This window comes from Nelumbo nucifera, chromosome 1, assembly GCF_055504915.1.
Source record: "Nelumbo nucifera cultivar China Antique chromosome 1, China Antique-T2T, whole genome shotgun sequence".
In the NCBI taxonomy this organism is placed as follows: domain Eukaryota; kingdom Viridiplantae; phylum Streptophyta; class Magnoliopsida; order Proteales; family Nelumbonaceae; genus Nelumbo; species Nelumbo nucifera.
Genome location: NC_142649.1, coordinates 188023714 through 188045520, shown reverse-complemented (window position 1 = coordinate 188045520; position 21807 = coordinate 188023714). Strand labels below are relative to the sequence as shown.

General features: G+C 41.7%; 1 long non-coding RNA gene across 1 annotated transcript; it reads left to right on the top strand.

Annotated features, from left to right (window-relative positions):
• The first annotated feature begins 3020 nt into the window (after positions 1-3020).
• On the top strand, positions 3021-11687 carry LOC148804265 (uncharacterized). Its single transcript, XR_016080802.1, has 2 exons — positions 3021-3533; positions 7416-11687. It is a non-coding gene; the product is annotated as an uncharacterized LOC148804265 (long non-coding RNA).
• Positions 11688-21807: the final 10120 nt, after the last annotated feature.

Here is a 21807-nt window from a genome sequence, read left to right as displayed (position 1 = left end):
ACTTGAGCAGACGGGTCCTGAAGTCACAAGCAGAATTCGGCATCGAACTGTTACATCTCAGTGACAAATCAAATACTCGGCATCAAACTCCCTGTCTCGCTCGGCCTCACATAACCGACATGATTGCAAATCATTGTCACCCAACACTGGCAACACTACTCCATCGAAACCGTGATGCGTATGACTTGAAGTTACTGAAATCGTTCGAGAAGATAATCTGAAACGAGGAGGACTCATTGTAGAATCGAGACCAAAGGCTTAAGGAAAGAAGGCACCGTTTTGAAGAAGGACACTGTTTTGCGGGAAGATCGTCGTTGAATCCTAAACTCAAGTATCCTTCCATCTCCTGATTTGAATATATGCTATAGGTGCGATTACGAAAAAAAGGAAAGATAAAAAAAGCAAATCAAAATACAATACAACGACAAGACGTTGCAAGAAAGCCTATCTTCACCAATCGGGCGAAGAAGAAGATAGGAGATGGGTCGGTGCTGACCGGTTCTTGCTAAATGCCTGGCAGGTCGAGCCCGACCCGCCTCAAAATCTAAAGATTATGCCACCGTGTTGTACACAGTTTTGAGTCTTACCGTGTCATACACGGTTGCTGTTAATAGCTATTGATATTGATGATTACTTGACATTAGTGAGCTAGCATTATTAAACCATGTAAATTAAATAATATTTTAACTAATAACGATACAACTATGAGGTTTTAAATAGATCTGAACGATGAATGATTCTAAACATTATTTTAAATTAAATCCCATTAAATTAGGTAATTCGAATGATTCTAAACATAATTCGCAAAACAAGTGTTGAAAATGTTTGTACATCTCGCCTTTCAAGAATGATCTCCAATAAATACTGAAAAATGTTGTTATTTGAAGGTTCTGCCGTTATGAAACCCTAATTTTAGTCGGAGGACGATTGTTATTTAGAAAGTCATTGTTTGTTCAATTAACCTTTCTTTCTCCTTTTTTTTTTTTTTGAAATTAATACGTTGTTAGTGATAAAATAACAAGAATCGGTAGAATTAACACAAAATATGGTAATTTCTGTAGATTAGTAAGGATGAATTTGGCTACGTAAACACTCGTCCTTGGCATTCAAAAGGAAAAGGGGGCGTTAGTTACTAGAAATCAATATCAAAATATAAATATATATATATATAATAAAAATATAATAAAAGTAAATAAATAAATAGAAGAAAAGTATCCCCCATAAATTAGTTAAAATTGGTATAGTATTTAAATATTTTGTATAGTATTTAAATTAGTTAAAATTGGCAAAATAATACATCTTAAATCTCGTCTTGCATTTATTTTCCCTCTTTCCTCTTTTCTGATTTAGATAGTCAGACCATATACTCTTTAATGCATTTATGTTGCTGTCAGTGAGTGAATAGATTGGTTAGTAAAGGTTCTTTAATTGGCATGATTAATTCCACAATTTGCATCTTCTCAAACATTTCTAAAGACGGTTAAGGTTAATATCTTAAATTTAATTTTCCCTTAATATATTATTTTCATTTCTCAACACTCAATTTTTGTTCGGTCTATCGTTTGAACCTTTAAGGTACCCCAAACACTCGATCAGACCCTTCCGATCCCTCCGAAATACCAAAAAATCCTAACTTTTACCGTGAAATCCCTTAGATCCACCATTAAACCTACACCTATTCGAGGGCCCCGATCGACCTCCACTTGCACCTCAACCATTGAATTGGACACAACCATCAGACCCAATACCTCCCAAAGCACCCACCTGTGAAATCTCAACCCAAAATACCTCTATTACCCTTTCAATCGCACCAAGACTCTATTTCAAGGTTTCAGATTGACTAGATTACAAATCTGCCCGATCCAAGCCTAATTGGCTCAATCTAACCTTACCAATCACATCAGACGGCTAAAACCCCTTCATCTGAAATTTCACCCAAAATAAACCTTGTTTACCCCTCGATCGCATAAAGATTCCATTCCAAGGCTCTAAATTAGCCGTATCAAGCCCTTTCCAGATCTGCCTGATCTGGGCCCAATTGGGCCAATCTGACCCCACTAATCAACCCAGAATCCCCAAAAACCCCACCTTGTCAAATTTTAGCCAAAAATACCCACATTTACACTTTCATCTAAAACGATTCTATTTTGGCCAATCTCGTTAACTCATGGACACAAAACCCCCTCTGTGGTTAGACCCATCTCAACCCTCCATTTTCTGACCAAAAAAACTCCACCATTGGACCAGAAACCCGGCCTGACGCCCTTAAACCCAGTTTAACCCATTTTCCCAAAATTACAAAAATACCCCTCCCACCAAATTACCCCCCGACCTAATTCCCAAAAATGCCCCTCTTTTTAAAACCTTCCTAAAATCACCAAAATACTATTGACCAAAATTACCAAATACCTTTCACTTCAAATACCCTAAATTCCCAATTCCCAAAATACCCCTTGACCAAAATTACCAAATACACTTCATTTCGAATATCCTAAATTCCTAATTCCCAAAATACCCTTGACCCAAATTACCCAAACTGCCCCTTCGACCTAGGTCCCAAAATACCCTCTCACTTAATACTCCCTCCTACCAAATTACCAAAATACCCTTCTTACCAAAACTACCAAAATACCCCATTTCCCAAATTTCCCAGAACACCCTTCTCACCAAAATTACTAAAATACCCCATTCCCAAAATTCCCAGAATACCCTTCCTGCCAAAATTACCAAAATACCCCATTTCCCAAAATTTCTAGAATACCCTTCCTACTAAAATTACCAAAATGCCCTTAACCAAATACCCTCCCTACCAAAAATTACTGAAATGCCTTTTATCAAAATTCCCAAAAATGCCCCTCCTTCCAAAAGTACCAGAATTACCAAAATACCCTTGACCAAGTTATGGGAAATCCCGCATGACCTAATTCCCAAATTACCCGAAGTTTCCCGAAAACACCAAGTCAATACCCTCCAAACCCTACCTTACCTACCGTAACCCCCCTTTTTTTCTCAGTTTTTGTTTAAAAACCGCCCTTCCCTCTCCTTATAAATAATAAGCTCCATTCACATTGACAGGGGGTCGAAGAAGGGAGATTAAGAAGGGGGTCTTTTTGAAGAGAAGAGGAGAAGAGAGAACTCGAGAGAGGGAGTTTTAACATTCGTGGTTTTCCTCTGGGAAGTTGCCGAACGGTGGAGGAGAGAAAAAAGGTTCTCAGAAAGGTAATAAAAAGCTGCGAAAGGGAGGAGGGCCGAGAAAATCAGAGACAGAGACGGACCTGGCCTTCCTACACTGCTCCTTGTTACCAGAGATGCCGTCTCGTCTATTGTGGCTGCTGTGTTGACATCGTCAGCCTCATTGTGGTGCCGCTAGTTTGCTTCTATCGGCCACCTCGACCGCTATCATCCATCTTACCTTCTTCAAACCCCAGCGCCACTCCTAGCAATTCTGAACTGGGTTTCCTCAGTGCCGCCTAACTATATACTGAACCTCTGCATACGAGTTCAGCATCATCATCTGTCTTTAGGTTACAGAGGTAAGATATTTTACCTCATCTTCTTCAATTTCATGCGAAGTTTTCCTTTGTCAACTGTTAATATCTGTGCTAATTGGGCATTCGTATAAAGTCCAAGTTGAATGTGAGAACCTTCCTCAGCATCCGAGAGGATTTGGAGTTTTTCTTTTCACCCTATGAATCAACCGACTGAGTCCGAAGGTGGGGGTCTGATAGAAAATGGGTGAGAATTCATCCTTGTACTTAGACCCCTGCATCCAAAAGGGGTTGGTTCGGAGGAAAAGAGAGAAGCTCCTGAATCCTCTTGAGTCACTAAGAACCCGGCTTCTCACATCCAATCCAAAGGAAGCTAGAGAAATCGGTATTCACACTGATAAGAGAGAGGGGTGCCTGACCCCTTCCCTCTCTCTCTCAATTTCCCCAGATAAGCCTTGTCCTGACTGATTAGTATGGAGTCACTGTAATCCTAAAGGATTTACAAAATTTAAATACGGGAGGGAGGCCCATCACTCCCAGTCACACATTCTGATGGATGGCGACTTCATTTATCTGGCCATGAAGTGAACTGCCGGATATTTCCGATGTTCACACCATTCAATAATCATTTTATTTGGCCAATATAGTCATGGTCAAACTGTTTTTTCTTTCCTGGTTCTGGCACAATAAAGGGGTAAAAGTTTTACCTCTTTCCTTCTATTACTATTAAACTCACTGAATGTGATTGGCTATGTGATAAAAACCAGGTATTTTGTTGTTTGACAATTTTCACTTGCTTAAATCCGGAAGAACCTTTTAAGACAATTAGATGTTTTCTGTGTATCTTCCGTAATGTTCATTAATGAAAGGGGGTAATTGTGATCTCAGATTAAGGTTTATGTTCCTTGAGTGTAACGAAGAGTTGTTTGGCATGTTCTGTGTTAGTGATTTAGCTTCACTTAGTGAGATTACTTCTTATTATATGAACTTTCCTTGTTTTGTTCTGCTTCATTATCTATCTTAGGCCACTTGATGATCACATCTTTAGTTATATTTTTCGTCACCTTACTTATCTTGAATAATTTTTATAGTGTACAATCTCTTTTGGGTATTATTAGAAACTCGTCTTTCTCAAATGGTTCATCTTTATGCATTTACTTCATTTTTGTTGCTAGTGGTAAACACCTTTTTAATTTGTTTGCGTTAGATTCACTCATGTGGGCCCCAACTATCAGACATGGGAGAGAGGTGCCTAACCCTTCCCTTCTCCCATCCGAGTATTAATAGGACTAGTTAACCGATGTGTCAGATTGTTGAAATCACTATTAGAAAAACATTTTTTTAAATGCGATGAGATTTGCCAATACTTAGCTTTCAGAGGTACAACAAACTTTAATTTTCCTTTTTTGTGATGATATTTACCTATGTTTATTTCTCTCAAATACAATATCAATTAACCCTCGGTTGCGATATCGTTCAACTTTTGCATATGCGGTCACATTTAACTTTTCCGAAAGTAATAACACCCAATTTTCGCATATACGATAACATTTAGTTGTCTCGACTGTGTTAAAACATTTTGGCAAATACTAAAGACCTCGAAAACCTCGAGGACGATGAAAAACAACGGCAAATAAACATGACAATAAATCTCAATACTTAGCATAATCAAGTCTAATGACATGTCCTGGCTAGATTAGGAAAGATTCGACAATCCTAGCCACACTAGCGGACCTTGGGAAAAGAAAACCCTTGGCAAACCCAAAGGAGAGGGAACACCACAAACACTTGGTACTCCGAGTTGCAATGACATAACCAAGTCAAGTTGCAACAATCCAAAAGGACTTCATATAACACACCTCATATCACTACACGTTCAAATAAATGATCCACGATATTATCACAAGAATATCAGTATGCTGCTCAAATCACATCAACATTAGTATATTTCAAAATCTTGCACAATAAATAGGGGGTTTTCTTTCGTGCCATATTTTACCTACCCAATGCTTTACTAGTTATGCTTTCTACTAAAGCAACACTCCCCACACACACAGGGGGATGGCGAAGGTTGCACACCTAGTAAACCTCACTTTAGTTTTTCTTAATAAAAGACATTCTATCAAGATACATGGGGATTGAACATTAAATTAGCCAACTACTTTCACTTGTTTCTTGATACAATGACTTCTATCGAGAAATAGAGGGATTAAAATATTGGAAGTATTGAGTTATACCTTACAAAATACTCCTATGATTTTACCATCACTTGCATCTTCAAAAATTTTGTACATGACTCAAGCGACCTAGAAAACAAGTACGAGTGAACATGACAAATAACACCTTATCAAAAGATAGGGGGGTTGAATCACAAAATGAATAAAAGTTAGTTCAAAACAAGCACTCCCAATTCCCATCCAAGGACATTACTAAGTTGAATATTAGAATGCTTATGAACTTGTCAATAAGTAGGGGGGCTATCAATATACCCAAATAAAATTTTATGTACGTAAAGTTCACAGAGCATCTTTAAATTATGCGTGCATCTTTAAATTATACACGTGTCTTTAAATTATGTGTGTGACAGGATGCCTCATGGGCCTAGTAAAAGTGAGCAATACAAATAACGACTTCACCCGTACTACGTTAGTATAAAGGGTCACAAAAAGAAATAGCATACGTAGAAAATTCTTAAGGGAATGGAAACCCTATCTTTGAAGGATCTCGTCGGACACGTGATAAAACCCTAATAATGCCCCCTTAATAATTAATATAAAGAAAAGATCACATTTTCTAATAGGAAAGGTCTCCTTTAGATCCCTCTCCTTATGACCTTAGGGATTTCTCTATATAAAGGGGAATAACTCTCCCTAGTGGAGAGACGAGACAATATAGCTTTGACTTAGGGCTTTTCACGAGGGGACTCTCCTTTCTCTCATCTATTCCTCTTTCTTCCCCATGACCTCTCTCTTTCTCGCCGCCTTCTCCAAACATTCAGAGACTTGACCAACCTCCATAGCCTTACCACGTTACCAACAGACTCAGCCAATTCTTCAAAAATCAGCTTCAATGGCATAAATGATATCAAACAACAATTTTTTTATGATTTTTCAAAAATCATTGATGTGATTTCTGGATAATCATCAAAGAGAAATCATCATTAATGCCAAACATCACCATACTTGAAACCACTATTTACATATATTAATTAACCAAATAAAAAACTGCTTAAAATGACTGCATAATAATAATATGATGGTTTTTCTTGAGAAAATGGCTACGAGATACCAAACACCATTCTAATAACCACTTCTAATGACTTTCTAAGAGACCTATGCTTTAATTTACACAAACAATTACAATCAATACTTCTTAGTAGTGTTGCACGAATAATAATGAAATGACTTCTTTCTTATGTAGGGGCTTATTATGGGATGCCTAGGCTTTGTTTACAGTAAGGAGATGCTTAGGCAATTAACGTTCACAACTTATTGAGAGCATATAGAGATTTTAGTGGGATGTTAAAAGCATTTCAATCAAGTTTTATTAGGAATTCAAAATAAATTAGGGTAAATTATAAATAGGTACCTTGCACTTTTTTCTTCTTTTTTTTTTTTTTGCAAAAGAGAAGCAGCCAAAACGCTTCATTAAGGAACCGATAACTGTACATTAGTAGATAGTGCTGGGTTGTATTATATTTTAACCTGCCCTTTGCATGCTAAGTAGGCTAACGTATGAGCTACCTTGTTATATGTTCTATTTATATGTACAAAATCGAGTGTCTCAAAAGTGGATAGCTGGTTGGCTTCTATCCTGCAAAAACTCGATTAGCTGCAAAGAGTCACTGTGTAGCTTTAACTTTGATATTCCCATCTGTTTGGCTGCTTTTAGTCCTTGATTTTTACATCATAACTGTCGATGGCCCAGCATGGTTCTCCTCTAAAAAGTGTTGTGCCTCCACCGGAGCATTCGATGATGAAAGCTCATCCTGCAAGACCCGATTGTAAGTCAAAGAATCCATCAATGAATAATGAGGTGGAAGGACCCCTGGTTATATTTGTTGGGTGTATGTGCCTTTGCTATTGATGTCCTTTGTTCCTGATGTCGAAGTAAGATATCACGAGGAGTGATGTGTGCATGTTCGAAAATGATTTCATTCCTAGCCCGCTATAAAATATATAGTGATGAGGGCAGATTTGGCCCTCCAGTGAAATTGCGACACGTGGCACCTCGTGACAACTAGGCAATAACTTACCAAGTTGGTGTCCCCCCCGGGCACCGGTCTGGCTGGCCTGGTGCGACCTGCACGTAGCCTACGGGCGGCCTGCGTGACCAGGGAGTTCACCATCTGGTAGTTTGCCACCAGGCAATTCGCTACCAGGGAGTTCACCACCTGACAGTTCGCCACCAGGCAGTTTGCCACCAGGCAGTTCACCACCAGGGAGTTCACCACCTGGCAGTTCGCCACCAGACAGCTCGTCACCAGGCAGTTTGCCACCAGGCAGTTCGCCACCAGGCAGTTCGCCACAAGGGAGTTCGCCACCAGGCAGTTCACCACCAGGCATTTCGCCACTAGGCAGTTCGCCTCCAGGCAGTTCGCCACCAGGCAGTTCACCACCAGGCAGTTCGCCACCAGGCAATTCGCCCCCAGGCAGTTCACCACCAGGCAGTTCGCCACTAGGCAGTTCGCCACCAGGCAATTCGCCCCCAGGCAGTTCGCCACCAGGGAGTTCTACACCAGGCAGTTCGCCACCAGGGAGTTCTTCACCAGGCAGTTCGCCCCCAAGCAGTTCGCCACTAGGGAGCACCACCAGGCAGTTCGCCACCAGGCAGTTTGCCCCCAGGTAGTTCGCCACCAGGCAGTTCACCACCAGGCAGTTCGCCCCCAGGCAGTTCGCCACCAAGGAGTTCGCCACCAGGCAGTTCGCCACCAGGGAGTTCGCCACCAGGCAGTTCGCTCCCAAGCAGTTCGCCACCCGACATTTCGTCACCAAGTAGCTTTCCACCAGGGAGCTCGCCACCGGGCAGTTCGCCACCAAGCAGTTCTCCCCCAGGGAGTTCGCCACCAAGTAGCTCATCACCAAGGCACGTCACCACCGGGTCAAACAACGAGGTACTTAGCCAAAAAATTTATACATCACAAAAAATGGTACGTGACAAAAAACGGTTACATCAATTGGCGTCGTCTGTGGGAACACGCTACGAAAAACTAAGTTCTCATCTTACCAAAGCTAAGTCCTCACTTTTTTGAAGCTATCACTTTATAGTTTACATTTTTTATGAACTCAAAAACTATGCAGAGCTAACAGACTAAGTAGCTCTACCAACCTTACTTTCAATTCAGATAATGCCTCATCAGTCCTCTCCGCAAGGTCCCCCCTACAAAGATGAGCTCTTTGTGGCTTCCACAGGAGTTGACGGCCAACAGACTACATAGGCGCCCTTACCGGTCGAGCCTTCCAAGGCTCCCGTGTGAGCTGGCGACCTAAAGTTAGTAGTGCTGCCCCCGAAGGTCGAGCTCCTAGTAGCTTCTTGTAGGAGTGGGTGACCGGCATTACGAAGCTGATGCAGCACAACCATAGTTCGACACCTCACAGGCAAAGCCTACGGGCCACATTACCGTTTAAGACCCGGTCGCCTCTCCGGCACGGGCAAAGTCAAAAAAGAGTAGACTACAAGTCACTCCCAAAAGCCTACGGGCCACATTACTGCTTAAGACCTGGTCGCCTCTCCGGCACGGGCAAAAGTCAAAAAAAAAGAGTAGACTACGAGTCACTCCCAAAAGCCTACGGGCCACATTACTGCTTAAAACCCGGTCGCCTCTCCGGCACGGGAAAGTCAAAAAAGAGTAGACTACGAGTCACTCCTAAAGCCTACGGGCCACATTACTGCTTAAGGCCCGGTCGCCTCTCCGGCACGAGCAAAAGTCAAAGAAGAGTAGACTACGAGTCACTCCCAAAGCCTGCGGGCCACACTATTGCTAAATATCCAGTCGCTTCCTCAGAAGGAACAAAATCAGCAAAAGTGAACTATAAGTTGCCCCAGAGCCTAAGGGCTACACTACTGAACTGGCGGAGACCCCCTCGTCTTACTGGCAGCTCGCCACATACAGGCAGCTCCCAAAGCCTAAGGAATTGGATCAAAACTTACTAGCTCGTTGACTTATGGGCCAAAAGAAATCTACTCCCTTCGCTGAGTTACTCTCAGCTCGGGAGTGGGGGCAATTGATGAGGGCAGATTTGGCCCTCCAGTGAAATTGTGACACGTGGCACTTCGTGACAACTAGGCAAACACCCAAGCAACAACTTACCAAGTTGGTGTCCCCCCCCCCCCGGGCACCGGTCTGGCTGGCCTGGCGCGACCTGCACACGGCCTGGCGCGGCCTGTGCGACCTGGCCGGATCAGCCTGCCACAGGCACCAACCTGACAACCTGGCTCGGACACCGACCCGCTGACGGACACAGGCGCCGACCTGGCAACGTGGCCCGGACACAGGCGCCAACCTGGCAACCTGGCCCGGACATCGACCCGCCGACAGACACAGGCGTCGGCCTGGCAACCTGGCCTGGACACCGACCCGCCGACTGACACAGGCGCCGACCTGGCAACCTGGCCCGGACACCGACCCACCGACAGACACAGGCGTCGTCATGGCAACCTGGCCCGGACACCGACCCGCCGACTGACACAGGCGCCGACCTGACAACCTGGCCCAGGCGCCGACCTAGCCGCCTGTCACAAGCGCCAGCCTGACAACCTCGAGGAGTTCATCACCGTACCCCGGTTCTGACGGGATATGATGTCTTACCATTTGAAGGCTTTTCACCCACCTAACCCGCGAGGGCACCACTATATAAGGACTCCGACCCCCAAAGCCAAAGGGGAGGAAAAAGGATGGTAACCCCCGCTCTCTAGCTCTCTCATTTCTCTCCAAGCCCTCTGTAATCAGAATGCTAACTTAGGCATCGGAGAGTCCCCGCCAGGAAAATACCCTCGAGTCCTTTGATTCAATTCTCGCAGGTCCCTCAGCTCCCACCGCCTACAAAGGAGAGAAAATCACCTCACGCGGAGGGTAGTCGGGTTGCGTTGCACCAGGGAGCTCCACCATCCTCTGAGTTGCAGGCCGCCTAGGAGCAAGTCAAGTGACGAGTCCACCAGGCAGTTCGCCACCAGGCAGTTTGCCACCAGGCAGTTCGCCACCAGGCAGCTCGCCACCAGGCAGTTCGCCACCAGGGAGTTCACCACCTGGCAGTTTGCCACCAGGCAGTTCGCCACTAGGGAGTTCACCACCTGGCAGTTCGCCACCAGGCAGCTCGCTACCAGGAAGTTTGCCACCAAGCAGTTCACCACCAGGGAGTTCACCACCTGGCAGTTCGCCACCAGGCAGTTTGCTACCAGGCAGTTCACCACCTGGCAGCTCGCCACCAGGCAGTTCGCCACCAGGTAGTTCGCCACCAGGGAGTTCACCACCAGGCAGTTCGCCCCCAGGCATTTCGCCACCAGGCAATTCGCCTCTAGGCAGTTCGCCACCAGGCAGTTTGCCACTAGGCAGTTCGCCACCAGGGAGTTCGCCCCTAGGGAGTTCGCCACCAGGCAGTTCGCCCCCAAGCAGTTCGCCACCAGGGAGCACCACCAGGCAGTTCGCCCCCAGGCAGTTCGCCACCAGGGAGTTCGCCACCAGGCAATTCGCCCCCAGGCAATTCGCCACTAGGGAGTTCGCCACCAGGCAGTTCGCCCCCAAGCAGTTCGCCACCAGGGAGCACCACCAGGCAGTTTGCCACTAGGCAGTTCGCCACCCGGCAGTTCGTCACCAAGTAGCTTTCCACCAGGGAGCTCTCCCCCAGGGAGTTCGCCACCAAGTAGCTCATCACCAAGGCACGTCACCACAGGGTCAAACAACGAGGTACTTAGCCAAAAATTTATACATCACAAAAAATGGTACGTGACAAAAAACGGTTACATCATATAGCATTATACAACCTTTCCCAATGAGCTGGTTTGCCTCATGTGGAGGTAGGTGTCTTTTCACTTTTTCCCACCAATTTTTAATGGAGATAAAAAATGTCTTCCTCCTCTCTGATGTCCTCTAGATTCAATCCAACTTGTGCTTCACACCAAACAGCTCTTGTAAATGGGCATGTAAAGAAAATATGTTGAGCCATTTTAGTACATGATGTAGCAAAGGGACAATTCATTTCAGATGGGGGAAGCCACTTCTTACATTTGTACTCGGTGAGAAGTCCATTCCATAGCATTTTCCAGATTGGTATTATACATCTGAATGGGACGTTTAGTTTCCATAGTTTCATCCAGGGGAAGTATGTTTGGGAGGATGATGGGTGTTGAGATTCAAAAGATTTGTATGTTGATTTCACTGTATAAATCCCCAAAGAATTACGTTTCCACAAGATATTATCTTGCAAGGAATCTGTATTGGGAGTGATTTGGAGAATGTGTGAGCATGTTGGTTCATCAAAGAGCTGGGACAAAGATAGTTTGGTTCGAACTCCGATCTGGGTTTAGTAGTGATGACACATAGTGGGAGCTGCTGATCTCGATGGTGTTGTCTTTTTGCTTTGGGATGCCCCCTGTCATGGTTGGAATCCATGGGTCCGAAAAGGCTGAGATATCCCTTCCTATGCATACTTGCCACATTACATTTGGCTTTAGTTCTTTGAGAGTTTTGTGTGCTGAACGCCACCATGTAGATGACTTTTGAGTGATTCTTGCCTTGAAGGAACTTTGATTTGGGAAGTATATTTGTTTGATGATTCGACTCCACAGAGTATTAGGAGAGGAAATGAGTCTCCATACCCGTTTCCGGAAAACCGCCTTGTTCATATCCTTGCTTTTTCGGAAACCTAGTCCTCCAGTTTGCTTGGATTAACATGCCTTTTTCCAAGAGATTGTATGTGTTGTTTTTTTGTTTCCCGCATATCACCAAAAATCCTTCATTAGTTTGTCTAGTTGTAGTGCACCTTGCGAGAGAATGGTGGACTGCATGGAGTAAATCGGGATGGCTTGAAGGACTGATTGAATTAAAATTGTACGTCCGGTTTGAGATAAGAATCTAGAGTTCCAGGCAGTGATTTTGAGCATCATCTGGTCCACTAGGGATTGATGTGTTGTGATTCTGTTATCCTGCAGATTTTGGCACCTTCAATGAGGCCTTCGTTTTCAGCACACACTAACATTTGTGTTAGTATTTTCATGCCAATGATAAAAAGATAAGGGGAGAGAGGATCACCTTATCTCAAGCCTCGGTTCAATTTAAAATGTCCATAACATTTACCTCCTAATTTAACAGAGAAAGTGGGAGTGGAGATACATTGTGGATGAGTTGGATCCATTGGATAGGAAAGCCCATTTTGTTGAGTGTTTCCTTGATGAAAAGCCAACCCATTCTGTCAAAAGCTTCAGACATGTCTAGTTTCAGAGCTATGAGACCCTTTCCCTTTTTTTGGTGTTTCATGAAGTTCAGTATCTCTTTGGTTAGTATAATGTTGTTTGTAATTTGCCTGTTCTTGAGAAATCCAGATTGGAAAGGAAAGATGATCTCCTCAAGGAGAGGCTGCATTCTAGATACTAACCATTTAGAGATAATTTTGTGAAGTAAATTGCAAGAGGCTGATGGATCTAAAATGTGAGGATTCCGTAGGATCAAGGGTCTTGGGAATGAACACAGGTTTGTGTTGTCGATTTCCTTGGGAAGATACCCAAAAGAAAAGAAGTGCAACACCACTTGGTGGATGTCTTGACCCACAATATCCCAGAAATGCTGGTAGAAGAACGTTGTGAACCCATCCGGGCCTAGGGCATTGTGGGGGTGCATTTCTTTTACTACAAGGATATTTCCTCAAAGCTTGGGGGTTGCATGAGAGTGTCCCTTTGCTGGTCTGTGAGAGTAGGACATGGTATCATGGATAGAAGCCTCATATCCAATTGTTCACTGAGAGCTCCTACTTCATACATGGAGTTGATGAAGGTTGCTCTGTACCACCTTTTGGTTTGTGATGAGAGTAGACTTTATCATATTTTTATCCATAAATATTCTGTCTTTCATACCTAATTAGTACTTAATTGGACTTATATGTCTTGTATTTCGGTTCAGAACATGAAAAGAAGGCATCAGGAGCAAAGAAAGGCAATTCGGATGATTTTTCACAATTTCGGCACTGTTCAGTAATCTGGGCCTAACTCGCGTATCCGAACTCCGATTGGGCTGATTCAATACCCACTGGAAAGATAAGAGAAAAAGCCACAACTTTCGTGTTTTGGGCTTTCGCAGATTCGGCCTGCATCAAAGTCAAATCCGGGCCCGAAGTCGGGGCAAATTCGCAAGAAGGCCCAATCCGCAGCTGAAGCCCAACTTGCAGAAAAGCCTAGCTGAAGCCCAATTCGCAGAGGAGGTCTAATACGAATCCAAGAACAAGAAACTGAGAAGTCCTACCAGATCTAAATTTATGATGTAATCCCTGAAAGATAAAGAGATTGAGTTCATTAGATAAAGAGATAAGAGTAGGATTAGACTATGACTTTCTAATCTTGAGAGATTAACTTCAAGAAAGAATAGGAGACCACCCCCTCCCCTTAAGCTATATAAAGGGGTAGGGGCAGACTAGAGGGGCATCACTCAATCTTGGGGATTGAATCAAGAAGCAATGAGCAATCAGTCAAGAAATGATAAAGAATTCAAGAAACTTCAAGAAGAAGGTGGCGGCAAGAAGAGGAGATCTCAGTACCATGGGCGAATTCATGAGTTCTTTCTTTCCCTTTGTTTGCTTTAATTCTTCTATCATGAACTGATTTGTTTCTTGCTAGGGCTGAGGAAAGCCTAATTATGTTAATGAATATATTTTTATCTTTATGATTTATCCAAGATTGTGATTTCCATATAGTTTATGAATTATTATGCTTAATGCAATTAAGAGCTTGGCCACCTCTTAATTGATTTGAGTTATGTGAATGAATCGAGAGAGGAATTCACATAATTGACAGAATAATTCATAATGTGAATTGAATGGTATATAGAGATATATATACATGATTCATCTGAATTTAATGCTTTTCTTGGACTTAATGCACTTCCATCTTGAGAGTTCTACTCGAGAAATCGAAGGGTTACCTGATGGACGTAGTTTTAGTATATCTCGAGAGAGAATATTAAATAAATTTGAAAAAATCTCAGCTTATGGGAATGACAATTAGTCTTGGATAATCGGGCCCATCAATATTCATTACATTGGTTAGGTGGACCAAAAGTCCTAGCAATTTCATCATTTGCATATTCGATTAGTGATCACCAAACTGTGATTCTAATACTTATTTTGTTAAATCCCCGTGGGAACGATATTATTATACTACTTGATAACTAGTGTAGGGTTATATATTTATAGCTATTTGGAGCCAAAGCTCTATGGATTTTAGTCTCCAAATCTCCTCTTCTTTTCTCAACCAATACAAATATTGAGCTTCTAGGTCTTGGAGTTAATGAGGATTTTCATCTTGCATTTGGAGGGAAGATATTTGTCTTTTCAGATTGTTGAGGTGATCCTGTATTTTCCCAAATGTGTGGTGATTCCAGCCTTGCAGATTTTTTTTTACATTCTTTGAGGGGATCCTGTGATGTGTCTACCAGGCCGAGTTGATAATTTGTCTACTAAAAAATGAAAGTGGGATTGTATGTACATGGAAATGGGCTCTGTCCACAATTTGATGGGAGCATGGTCCGAGGATATTATGGAAAGATAATGTACCAAGTAATCCGGGTACAGGTCTAACCCTGAAGTCGTGCCAAAGGCTCGATCCAATCTTTCCAAAATTTTGGCTCATGTTGTCCATTTGTTGTATTGTGGGCCAACAAAATTTATGTCGTGCAGGTTGAAAGTTTGGATGAAATTTTGTAGGTGTTTGGTTTTTATAGTTTTTTTATCCCGGCTTGTGAGTAAGTCATTTAGATCACCTATCAATAGCCATGGGAGGGATATTTGCTGCAGTATGATGGTTAACTGGGCCCAAATGTATTTTCGCTGGTGTTTTTGTGGGTGTCCCTACAGAAACATTAGGATCCAAGGTTGGTTGTGGGGGAGGTTTCCTCTTGGAGAATGATGAAATTTTGTTGCGTACGAGATGTTTTGGTTCTAATGTTGTTGGACCAGCAACAGAGGAGACCACCCGACTGCCCAATGGATGGCTGAATTAAGAAAGATTGAAAGTTGAGTTTCTGTGCCAAAGTTGTGGCGCCAGGTTTGTCCATTTTTGTTTTGCAAAGGAAACAAAAGTCTGGCTTGTCTTTCGCTTCATAGGTGTCGGAATTTGGAGGTTTGTTTGCCCCTCTAATGTTCCATGAGAAGAGATGATCATCTATGGGGGGTGAGCGAGTAGTGGTACAGTTGTTATAAAAGAAAATTCAATATAAATGAAGTACTCGCAAAAATAAACTAGAAATGAGTATGATACCTGGCCTGTGTAGATGGAGTAGAAAAGCTCCGGTTCTAGGTTCGGGTTCAGATTCGGATCATTGTGCCCACCAGTTTCCGGATTCCCTGTTGGCATGCTTGTATCAGCCTTGTTGCCATCGAGTAGTGACCCGTTTGATTGCCACATAGGATAATAATGATGCTCTGTAGGTGACTGTATTTGATCATAATGCTTTGCTGGACCCGGAGAATAATTTACTAGAGCACCATTTTCCACCATTAGAATATTGTTTGAATTCTCACCCGGCAAGGTTGTAAAAGGGCTCACCCTCTTTTTTTCTTTCCTGTTCGAAGATCAATGGGGTATGATTGCAATTGTTTGAGTCCATTTGGCTTCCGAAGAGAGTGATTGAATGCTTTTGCCTTGGCTGCATGTTAGGTGTGTTTTCTGTCTCTCTGTGCATGAAAACCACCTGTAGTAGTTGTGGTTGCATGAACTACACATGTAGCATGCATGCTAGTGTTGCCACGTCGATGTGAATCTGCATGAAGTACACGTGTAGCATGCATGATGGTGTCACCTTGGCGAGTTGACTCGGTAGTTTGCATTGTTGACTCAGTCGCAACTCCAGTAGGTGAGAACCTGTAGCTGTTGTCGGCTTGTTCTATGCATCTTGGTTTGTGTCCTCCGGTGTCGTCTTCAGAATCCTTATCAGATCCATGGTCACCATGACGTATTTTGCATGGTTCAATGCTCTTGATTTCATAGGAGAATGTGGGGATTATCAATGGTTTTTCTGGTCGATACTCTGCTCGCAGCCATTCACCCGGATTATCTTATAGAACGACCCTCCAAGAAGCTCTTGTAATCTTGTACTTGAGAGCCCAGTCTTTTGCAATTCGTCCATGCATGGCCTATCAGTCCGCAGTTGGCACAAGTTCATAACAATAACGGAGCCAAACTGGCTTGTGGCTTGCCTTGATAGAAGATGAAGCGACGACTCGTGTACAAAGGTTTTCGCAGATCTATCGCAACTGATGAGATGCCCTATACACGTCTTTTCCTGATTTGATAAAACCTTGCCAGCAAATGCCGCTAAGAAATTGTGATTCTTGCATCTTCCACCATATTTGGTCTACCACTCCAGTATTCGAGTCTTTCCATTCTTCGATCGGTATCCAGCTTTGTCAATAGAACCAAGAACCGCCATTAAGAGCATTGGTTTTGTCGTTTAGCTCTCCGAAAATGAATTCAATTCTTCCGCCCTCAACAAAATTTACTGCTAAAGCATTTGTTATTCTCCATAGGTGTTTAACATGGGCAGTGAGATTTTCTTGGTTTACCTGTTCTCTGGGGAATATACGACCTTTAAGAGTGAGGTTGGTGACATTAACTACTTCTTCTACCGGGTCAAATGAGGGATATTCCTGATCAGCTATCACTATAACTGCATGTGCAAAAAAAGTTGAGTAATGTCGCCACTGCCCTTCTGTCTACTATCGTGATTATGGGCCGAGCCGAGCCGGGTTAGGTTCGGGTCCGGTTCGGCCTGGGGTTCCGGGTCTGTAATATAAAGCCTTAGCCCAGGTCTACACGGGCTTGAGTCGGGCCGAACCTGATTCCGGGCTAATATCTTTTATATATAAAACATTATATATCCATAATATTTTATATTAAATGATATAATATGCATATAAATTTTTATTTTATATATAAATTATATATATCATGTTATAATATTTATATATAAAATATAGAATAACATGTATATATATATATATATATATATACATATATATTATACACAAAATGTGTAAATTTAAATATATGCGAATTAGGCCTAATGTGGGCCCGGGCCTGAACACAAGATCCAGGCCCAGGCATGAAATTTCCAGGCCGAGTCGGGCTGAAATGATCACCCCTATCCGCCACCATTATTTCTTTTCCTTTATTATCCTTTGCAACCATCTGGTGTAGAGGACTGTTGTTTTGAATGGGACGACAAGGTGATACAAACAGTTCAGGGCTTCGAGGTTTAAACAGGGACTTAACTGTTGGGCGGGGTGCGTAGGGAGGGTTTGTAAGCTATTGTGAGGACTAAGAGTCTTTGTAACAGGGGAAAGACAGGCTCAGGCCGACGGGAAGAGACAGGCTCAGGCCGATGGGAAGAGATAGGCTCAGGCTGATGGGAAGCCATTGAACAAGCTATTGGACTCTAGGTACTTTGCACTTTGGGGGTAAGGACACTTAAAAGGTTAAAGGGTTTTGACCAGTCAAAACCCACCCATAAATTTTGATAAATAACACTTGATTGGCTATCACATTTATGATACCAGTTGATTGGTCAAAATATTTTCAGATATCATATCTTTTTCATATCATAGTTGAACCCTTTTTCAAATGGGAAAATTTGTGATGCGGGGAAGATATGGTATGGGAAGAGTTTTGACCAATCAAAATCCATCCATGAATTTTGATAAATAACACTTGATTGGCTATCACATTTATGATACTAGTTGATTGGTCAAAATATTTTCAGATATCATATCTTAAACATATCATAGTCAAACCCTTTCATAATATAAACTCAACTCTAAACGTCGGCATTCTATCGGTTATCTTGCACTAAACATTTTAAAATCCTAAAATTACCCCTCCTTTACCATTTTAGTTCTGTGTTGAAGCAACACAATGATTTGTGCATCAACCTTCATTTTCATTTTCTTTCTTAGTGTTGAACAAACTGTGCACAATGGTTGTGTAGTTATATCCCCTTTTCTAGCAACAAACAATTAGTAGTGCAAATGGACTGGGTCATGATCTGATTCAAACCAGAATTCAAATCCAATTCTATTTTATCGGATTTACCCCCACCTAGATTTTCGAATTGGATCAAATATTCGGATCCAATTAAAAATTAAATCGTATTTGGATCACCCTTATCCGATTTGGAAGAATCCGATATATATCTTATTTATTTATAAATATGTCTATATTGTATTTTTAGAATTTTTTATATTATTTATTTTTTATAAAAAGACATATATATATGATAAAAATAGTTGAAAAAAATATTGTATTTTTTGTTTTTCTTTATATAGACTGATATGTTTTCTTCTTTTTAATACTTTATTAAATTTTAAAGAAATTAAATTGGATTAGATCATATTCGAATTCAAATCAACCTTTTTGAGATCCGATTAGATATTCAAATCAGATTGGATATGAGATTTATATTATTAGATCCGATTCAGATATACCGACTCAAATATAGTCCAATTCATTTGCATCCATCCAAACAATGAAGTATTCTCTCTTTTATCCGTGTCTCTATTTCTATAAAGAGAGCATGAGAAATGGGAGACTTGTTTGAAACTAACAAATAATAAATGCAACCTCCACTCCCAAGTTCAGAATTCTTAGAGATTATTAAATTTTAGAGTTGTGTTTCCGATCTCAGTACAACCACTATGCCCTCCTAAATTGGCTCTATAATCTGTTTATTTTTTTCCAAAGTTATAGTCATGGTTTTTGAACCGTCATTGACTGGGACGGTCAGGCCATTCAGCCCGAAAATCGTTCAGGCAACCAGTTTCGTTTGACCCCAAACCCGATTTTTGGCCAACAACTGTTGAAAAAGTCAATGACCCATTGGCTCTGACAGTCGAACCATTGACCCACTCAATGATTTTTGGTCATTTTTTATTTTTAATTATTTTTATTTTTTATCAGAATAGACCATCCATTCGAACTGAATGATCGGACTGTCAACCCGAAAACCAGTGGCCAGAATAATTTCATTTCTGGGTAATTTTTTAAAACCATAGTTATAGCATTGATCTTGAATAAATTCATAGATGGTGGGTGCTTTAATTTTACCACACATTTAACATTTGTTAACGGTGCTGGATTTGAGTGTATAGATGCACTTGAAAGTTCAGTGTGCTAAAGTGTTGCAGTTAAAATGTTGGGAGAAGTACCGATCAGCCCAGCTCAGAGTTTACTAGCCACGAAGTACAGGGGGAATGCATCCTGACCGTAAATTGATGCCAAATTCACGGACAGGATGTGGTTTATAGGGGAAGAGGGCTAGTTGTAGGGGGTGACTGGAATTCAGAATTCTGCATCGTGTGTATTCATACTTTTCCCTAAAATGTTTAGGTCCTTAAAGCATCACCCCCCCCCCCAAAGTACAGTGTGTAATTTACACAATAATTAACCCCTTGCATCCTTCCACAGTTTTCATGTAATGCATAGATGCAAAGAGCTAATTAATGAGGTAACAACTTTACATAGTACTACTATACTACTACTAATTCAGATTAGCCGAACCAATGGCTGTGTAGAGCTGTTGAACCACTGATAATGTCCCACACCTGTGATGGAATATATAAAATACATGAGCCCACAATAAGAGATTGAATGATTAACTGGAATTTACACTCAGCCAAATTGCATTTCTATAAATTTACACCAGTTCAAATGAAATATACACTGTAAAAGTGTAAATAAATTGAGCCTATGGCTCAGTTTGAAAAGAGTACAAATACAAATATGCACAGTACAAATGCATACAAAATGTAAGGTTTTACACTCTACATATTTGCATTTGTACTCCTTCCAAACTGAGCCTAAAGATTGGACCAATTTGCAACTCTCTCAATGTCAACTTTCTACCATCACCCAAGGATTACTTGTCACACTTCAACCACGACAAAGTAGGGTCATTGGAAGTTCTTTTGGGGACTCATTGCAACCTTCGTGGCATGACAAAGTGATTTTACTTTATCCACACAAGGTAATATGTGTATGAAGTATACTTATATAAATGAGAAAACCAGATGTGTATGCGATTCAGCAATTACATCAAAATCTAACAAATTTCATATGGAATAATGGAAGCAATCAATTTTAAACCAATTCATCCTTGAATTGGTTCATATTGAAAGGGATGGAGGAAGAGGATTTCAAATTCATGTATATTCACGGGAGTGGGAAATTTATCTAAACATCCATATGGAAATAATCAAACGTAAACCAGTTCAGCCTACGACCATCCCAAAAATTCTAGCCTATTTGACGTTGGATGTTAAAAACAAATGGTTCCAGCTTTAGGCGTTTAGCATGGATTCAGTCTCTTCGCCATTATGGGCTCATGGTATTTCAGTCCTAATTGGTAGTTTTTTTCCCAAACTTTACTCCAGGTGGAGGGAAAGCCACCTTAAATTTTATGAATGAAACTAAAGGAAGATCCAAAAGTACAGGGGAGGACATAGCCCACCTTGCCCCAAACCAAAACAAAAAACAAAAAATCATCGTCAAATAAAAAAACTTAAAACACTAGTCAACACAAAGCATTGGGAGGTTAATAAAATCCTCTTAAATCAACCTAGAGAAAGCCAGAGGAAGCTGACAATCATCAGAAAAGAGAGAATGACTCTTCATGACTTCATCAATGCCTTTGCCTAAAAATCAGAACACAGGTTACCCTTAATGTATGTGGAAAATTAACATCCATTCTATCAACAAAGAATTTGATTATGTTAACAGTGTAAGAAATGACCAAGGATGAGGAATCATACCTTTCATTATATTAATTAGAACTTCATTATCACCTTCCACCTCAAAATGTATGTCATTGTAAAAACAAATTTGAATTCCATCGAGTCCTTAATGGTAGCTTGGTACCATTACTACAGAATGATCCTGAAACCTTGACTCCTCGAGATGAATTGCTAAAGCCTAATCAACCAAATTCGCCCCCAGAGGTTTTTGGTTCCGAGCCTGAATATGCCTGGATTTCAGGAGGCATTGAATGTACCCAGCCAAAGCCAACCAGAAGAATGCGATGGCATTGTCAGGAACAAATATGCCCAGCTATAGCCACGACCCAAGCAAC